This window comes from Penaeus chinensis, chromosome 22, assembly GCF_019202785.1.
Source record: "Penaeus chinensis breed Huanghai No. 1 chromosome 22, ASM1920278v2, whole genome shotgun sequence".
NCBI lineage: Eukaryota > Metazoa > Arthropoda > Malacostraca > Decapoda > Penaeidae > Penaeus > Penaeus chinensis.
In genome coordinates, this window is record NC_061840.1 from 8,321,945 (window position 1) to 8,329,444 (window position 7,500).

The 7,500-nt window shown below is 51.0% G+C and overlaps 1 protein-coding gene across 1 annotated transcript in view; it reads left to right on the plus strand.

Annotated features, from left to right (window-relative positions):
* The window catches only part of LOC125037088, a 27,185-nt gene that overhangs the window by 6,438 nt on the left and 13,247 nt on the right, over nt 1-7,500 (plus strand). The window lies entirely within an intron of this gene.

The following is a 7,500-nucleotide window of genomic DNA, read 5'->3' on the forward strand; positions in this document are numbered from 1 at the left end:
CGGAGAAGCCGAAAGTCCCGTTCTCCGGCCGGCCGGTTAACGGGCCCGCTTCTTAATAACCGGCGGCTGTGACTTGGTGAGGGGGGGTAGAAGCTGACACTTCCTCGGCTCTGCCCGCGAATGCCTCTCGCCTCGGACGTCAGAGCAGCACTTCTCTTGATAGCCGTGCAAGGGTGCATGGGCGCGTGCATGCGCGGGCATTTTTGTGTACCGTGCTTATGCCTGCGTGACGCCGCCTGCCTTCAGCTTGCTGATTGAGCTCTTTGTGCGTCTCCATTCGTCCCCTCTCATTCTCTGTCTTCTTTCTCTTTCATTCTGTCCGTTCCCCCACCTCTCTCTCTCTATCTACTCTGTAACAAACACACGCACACACACACACACACACACACACACACACACACACACACACACACACACACACACACATATATATATATATATATATATATATATATATATATATATTCTTTCTCAAAACACCGAATTCACAATTTGGCAGACACTGGTTACAAATTGTATAATACTACAGGTATTTCAAATAGAGGTATCTTATCATATAGTGAATTCATAACGAATTAAAGTTTAACTTTATTCATATAAACAAAAATACTGACAAAATACCATATAATAAAAAGTATGAAAAATAAAATAAAAACATACAACCAAAATATTATTCAAAAGCGATTCTATATTGACTTAGAATACCAAAATTCATCCTCATTTAAGGGGAAAAAAATTAACAAAGACCAAATATCTTTTAATATTTGAAAGCTAGTCATTGGTGACTCTGAGACTGATAAAACTCATTGATCAAAATTGTTAAATGAAGAAGATACAGTCAGCCAAACCTGGAATTTCGCCATCATAAACATCGACTCCTTGCCTGTTTTGTCGTATGATTTATCCCACTGAGAGATAAGGAAACAAAGTGATCTTACTTTCACTTCGAATATAATATTAAAAGTTACAGGCAAAATAAAGAAACTTTTAATGTTCTAAACAAAGAAAATTTGACCAGGAAAGTGGGTAAATTATGTTCATTTAAAGAAATCCAAATTTTAAGCAACCACAAGTCAGTTGATGCTGATGCTTTATTTCTCTAATGTATAATATCCAGATGACTCTCAAATTTCCATGGAAACTGTATATTGTACAATGGTCCATAAACAATGGCTTATATTTCATTAAATGGGCATAAATGAGAATATCAAACCTAAGCTAAACGACGAACTTTCTTAATAATCAAACAACAAAGGATCATAGCTACCCACAAAGACAGACCCTTGTTTAATCGGTAGGCCTTATTTCAAAATTCGTTCTTAATTATCAAAAATACTTTGCCTCTACCCGTGGGAGATGCTGACTAACACTGCCTAAATTTAAAGCAAATCTAAGCCATCACGCCGTCTTTTTTTATATATTTTTATGTGGGGGGGGGGGGTTGGTTTGCGAAGTTCTAGCTTCGCCCGGGCCTTCTAGATATGGCCCGGCCTGTGTCAGCTTTTTTACGGCTGTCTCATTGAGTTGTCTGACACTCGGTGCTTACCGTGGCGGCGGGATTGCCAGCAAGCGCTCCTGCCGCCATGGTGTAAGCATTTCGCATAGCCTCTTTACCAGCACAGCGGCTGTTGTGGGCGGTCCATGTCTCAGGAATTGTGTATGGTTACAATTTTCTAGGTAGTGGACTAGTGTGGCGTTCGGCTCGCCGCAGTGCTTGCAGCACCATTCATCGCGTTCGATTGTTGGGATAATCTGCCATGCACAGTGGTAACCTAGGCGCATTCTGTGAAGAATGACTTCGGTACCTCTGTTGCTTACTTCAGAGAGTGCCAGTGGTTCAGAGCCTGTGGCGTCTGAGTACCAGCTGGCCGAGGGGGAGGTTCTCGTTTCCTCTCTGTGGAGCTGCCGTAGGAAGGTACGACCGACCAAGGCACACTTCTCCATAAGTAATTTTCGGCTCGGTTTTATCGTCATGGGATTTGGGGGCATACCCCTGCCAGCGGCGGCTAGTCTGTCAGCAAGCTCGTTCCCTCTGATGCCGATGTGGCTTGGGACCCAATTGATGATAATTCTTCTACCCTGAGCAAGAATTCTCTGTGCCATTGTGAGAATCGTGGTCAGTAGGTAGATGTTGTCTGTGGGTGAGCTGTGCTGAAGACAGTCAATGGCTGCCCTGGAGTCTGTGTGTATGACCACGTGTCCTTCCCTTAGGGACGCGTGGCCTAGGGCTCCCATGATTGCAACTGCCTCTGCCTGTAGCGAGGAGGCGTTGTCTGTTACCCTCATGGATCGCGTGACATCCCTAGCTGCAAAGCCGGCGCCTGCAGTGTGGCTCAAGGGATCGACCGATCCATCCGTGTAGTATGTTCTACTACCCGGAGGAGTGATGGCTGCAATGACCCTGTGGGCTTCTGCCTTTAGGCTAGGCATGGGGTATAGGCTCTTTTTCATTGACAGGTTCATTATGTTGAACTCTATCAGGCTCAGTGCCCACGGCGGGGCTTCGGCAAAGTCGGGGTGGGGGGAGTCCATGCCCTTAGCAAGAAGCTGTTCTTTGAGCTGATAGCGTATCAACACCCTGGCTGTATGAGACAGCCAGGAGTTGTTTGCAACGAGCTCGTTGTCTTGTTCGAGGCATCTGACTAATTTTTGTCTTAGGCTTGTGTTCCTGGGAGCCTGGATGACCTTTGACAGAAATTGTGTTGCCGTTAGATCGATTCGTGAGTCCAGGGGGAGAAGGTTTGCCTCCATCAGGAGGTTGAGGACCTTCGTCCACCTCGGGGCACCCAGAATGATCCTGGCAGCTTCATTTTGGACTGTTTCTAATTTGTCTGTGTGCTTTTTCTTTGCAGCAATTAGAGCGACTGAGGCATAGTCCACAATGGGCCGGACAGCATGTACATAGAATGATCTTAGTACTTTGTGTCTGGCCCCTATGCGTCTCCCAGTCATTGCTCTCATGACAGACAGTCTTGCTTTGGTTCGGTTAACCAGGTACTGGACCTCCTTATGGAAGGAGAGGGTCCGGTCTATCCTTACCCCAAGGTATAGGTAGTCCTTGACCCATTCTAATTCCACTCCCTGGATTTTCAGTCTTGTGCCTCGAACTTTCTGTCTCAAAGCCATGGCTTTGGATTTGGCAGCAGAGATCTTTAGTCCCGTCCTACAACACTCCTCTGACACGAGGTCCAGACAACGCTGGGCTTTATTCTGGCTGCGTGGTCCAGTGGAGGTGATAGCGAGATCGTCTGCATACGAGATGATCTGGCACCCCACTGGGAGGTTTATGTTGAGGATACAGGACATTAAAGTGTTGAATAGGGCTGGACTGAGAACCCCACCCTGTGGCGTTCCATTTTCGAGCGGCATGTGCTGCGATAGGTGACCCTGGAATTTGACATTGGCAGTCCTGTTCCTGAAGTAGTCACCTATCCAAGCCAAGAGCTTTCCTCTGATTCCCTTCTGGATCAGGCTTTCCTGAATGGCAAGCGGACTTGCCAGTTCAAAAGCCTTCTCCAGGTCAAGGAATACCACCACAGCTGGGCCCTTGCTGATTGTGCTTAAGAGCGTGGCTAAGCTGTGTGCTGTGCCCATGCCCCTTGTGAACCCGTGAAGGTGTTCGTGCGGGGGTCCCGTTTTCCATTGAAGCCGGTTTAGTACCATCCTCTCAGCCGTCTTGGCCAGGCAGCTGAGCAGAGAGATGGGGCGGTACTTCCCCGGCTCCTTTGGTTTTGGGACGGGAACTATGGTAGCCCTCTTCCAACTCTGGGGTAGAGTGGAAGTTTCCCAGGACTTGTTGATGAGTTGCAAGAGTGCACGCTCACCTGCTAGTCCTAGGTGGGAGATAATGGGGTACGAGATCCCATCAGAGCCCGGGGCTGTGTTGGAACTGGTTTTATAGGCTTTCCTTAGTTCCCTCAGAGAAAAGATAACGTCTGAGTTATCGGGTTCGGCTGCCCTTTCTCTGATCTGAGCGTGTCTGTCTGGCTGTAGACGCTCTTGTCTTGCCCTCAGCTCGGCTGGCAGACTGTTGCTGCTCGTTCTCGCAGAGAACTCGTGCGCCAGTCTGTTAGCCTCTGCTTGGGGGTCGTGATGGGTGCACCTCGGGGCTGAGCGGCTGGTAGCTCGCTTGACCCGTTGCCACAGCTCTGAAAGGGTGGTTTGGTGGTCGAAGGACTCACACCATTCCAGCCACTTTTCCTGCCTGACTCTGTTGGCAGTTTCCTTGGCATCCGTAACAGCTTCCCTTAGGAGGGATAGGTTGTCAGGGGTTCTTTGCCTTCGGAATAGTTTTCGGCACATGTTCACCCTGTGGTTGACCTCCCTGATCTCGTCATTGAAGTACCAGGCGTCTTTGTGACTTCTGGACCCAGGCCGAGTTTTGGGTATGGTCTGTGAGGCTGCTTCATTAATGGCGTTTAGCAGGCTGGCTTCGAGCACTTCCACATTTTCGCTTTGTGGGGGATTGTTGCATCTCAGACAGAGGGCCAAGGCGTTTTGAAACGCCTGCCAGTTGGCCTTGTCTGTTTTCCATCTTGGATTTGGTCTTAGGATTTCGGCTGGGCCAGCATCCATGAGGGTAGTTATAGTGCCGTAATGGTCACTTGTGACGGTCTCATCGACACACCAGCCAATCCTCCCCACCAGAGTCGCAGTGGCCAGGGTGAGGTCTAGGACCCCTCCTCTGACATGCGTTGGCTCTTGGGTGTTGAGGAGAGCGATCTCAGGGAATGTCTCTAGCACGTCGGCTATGTGATAGCCGGCCGCATCCGGTGCCCGGCAGGGAGCCAGGATGGGGTGGTGTGCATTGAAGTCTCCCCCTATGATCACTCGGTCGTGTGCAGCAGAAGCACAGACCTGGCTGATGTCTAAGCTTTTACAGCGTGGCCGGCTGTACACATTGTACAGTTTGAGGGGCCCCCCGGCCAGGTGAACAGTGCGATGCATCGGCTATTGCGGAGCAGGGGATTGTTGCTCTCACAAGGGTGATCAAGCCTCTCTTGCCAGGTGTTCGTGGCAGTGTGAAGGCATGGTACCCTGAGAAGCGAACAGTGTCCACTGTTAATGTCTCCTGGAGCATGACAATGTCAATGTTCCTTGATCGCACTACTGCTTGGAGAAAAGCGTTCTTTGCAGAGAAGCTATTGATGTTCCACTGTAGGATGCTTAGATGGTGTGTCATGATGTTACTCAGTGATAGTTATATCAGAGACATCGTCGGAGTCTGACAACTCCATTGCGAGGTCCTCGCTGGTTGAGGGCTCCTCGTCTGTTGTCAGGCTATCCTTGGGTCCACTGGGGGGTGGAGAGCCTTTGGTAGCTCTGACTTTGGTTGGTTCGGCTTTTCTCTCAGGCTTTTTCTTGGCTGGCCTTGCTGGCCTTGCCTGGGCAAGGTCAGCGTGATCTGGCTCTGGCTGCACAGATTCAGCCTGTTTTGGCTCTGCCTGTGAAGGCATGGCCTGGTTTGGAGTGGGGAGGGGAGTCTCGTCCTGGGGTGAGGGTGAGGCTGGTTTTTCTCTAGCCAGCTTTCTTCCCTTAAGGGCTGCGACAGTCTGGGTCATTGCCGTCATGGCGACCGAAACTGCCTTCTCGGCCTCCTCACTCGACCTCCCCAGGGCTGTTGCTACTGCTGTGACAACAGCAGTTAACAGGAGAGTCATATCGTCCTCGTCAAAGAGGAGATGATCATCTGTTGGGGAGGTTTTTGTGGTGCTCTTAGAAACTTTTTTCTTTAGTTTCTTTTTCTGCACCTTTGGCATTGTCGGAAACTCCTTTTTGTTGGAGACATCCGATGTCGGCTGGGGGGCGGCTTCCTTCCTCTTAGGAGGTCGGGGGGTCTTTTCGCTTTTGTTCCTTCCCCAGACATGGGTGCCCGGTGGGGCAGGAACAAAGTCTGATCGGTTTTGAGCAACCTCTTGTCGCCTGAGGGCCGCCTTTTTCCTGACAGAGCAAGTCAGGCTCCAGGCATGATGCTTCTTGGCACAGTTGGGACATTTGGCTGTTGTGTCCCTCTTTTCCTCTTTGTATGCCTTGAGGCATACCTCTGTGTTGTGTGCCTTGCTACAGACACCACATTTAGGCTTGGCTGTACAGTTAGCCTTGTGGTGACCGTATTTCTGGCACTTGAAACACCGAAGTGGTTCTGGCACATACGTTCGAAGGTTGTAGGTGCCCCAGTTACCTAGATCAAGGGTAGTGGTTGGGGCACCTTTCATGGTCACCAGGACTTGCCTGGTTGGGGTCTTCCCCTTCGACATTCGGGAAGCCTGCACGACCTGTGGGTGTGAAGCGATCAGCTCCACATCGTACGAGACTGAGAAGCCAAGTAGCACCATCTTGGTTCTCTTTTCCTCGGGACTTTGTGGGGAAAGACTCACTTTTCTCCCATCAGTTAGCTCCTTCGTTTCCCGGAGGAAATTTAAGGTAGCTTGATCTTTGGGCATTATGATCATGCCCTGATCTCGGGCGACCCGGATCGACAACCGGATTTTCCGTTGCAACTCCAATGCCCTGACCAATTGGTAGGCATTGTCGAAGCCTTCGGGTTTAGCTGGCACTTTGAACTGGGTGAAGCGTTTAGGGGGTCCCGACTCTTCATCAGAGTCGGTATCCGGCCTCGGACGCTTCGGCCCGCCCTTTCGGCTTTCGGGCTTGTTTGAGGAGGCAGCAGCTGATGCGGCTGGTTCAGCCTGCTCTCCCCTCTCAGTCGGGGAGGCCGTCTGTGAACTCAGGGGCCTCCCTGGCTTAGCTGCTGGCCTGGAGAGGCCAGCTCGCGAGTCAAGATCTTTGACTATTCGGTGGACAGACCCATTGGCTTCGGTCTTGTCCACCTTAGCAGCAGGGGTGACAGTGTCATCCTGTGCTTGGGGCTTTCTTTTGCCACCGGAAGACGCATATGCCTTCATGGTGACTACCGTGGTCTGGGCCTTGCGCGGTTCGTCAACTGTAAGTTCAGTCTGTGGGGGGTGTTTGATTGTTTTTTCCATGAATTGGTAAGTGCTTCATCCTCTCACGCCCCCACCCACCACGGAGTCCAACAAGGGGAAGCTGAGTGTCAGAACCAGTGTCTAACAGCAACAGGAGTGATGAGAGGATATACGCAGCCAATAGCCATTGTGACGGCACTCACGGACCATTGTGAGTGCCAATGGCGGCATGACTGCTTGACCCTAGCCTCCCGGGGGAGACCAGCCGATTGACCGTGACCGGGCCGGGATCAGGCCGCCTGTCTTGCTGGAATAGAGGACCAAAGAGGCGTGTTGCTAGCCGCAGGGCGTACTCGTTCACGGCATCGCTCAACCTCCAGGACTCCCGTCTCCACAGCGCACAAGGCTGCCACGCACGGCAAACGCGTGGGTAGGTGTAAACCCCTGGGGAGAGACCAGAGGGGATGCCCTTCCACCTACGAGACATCATTGTTTGGAGCCTTTTTTGCTCAGCCCTCTGAGGCAGCCACCCAAAGGTTGCTTCACCGCAGTGAGGGAAGAGGAGTCTTGCACT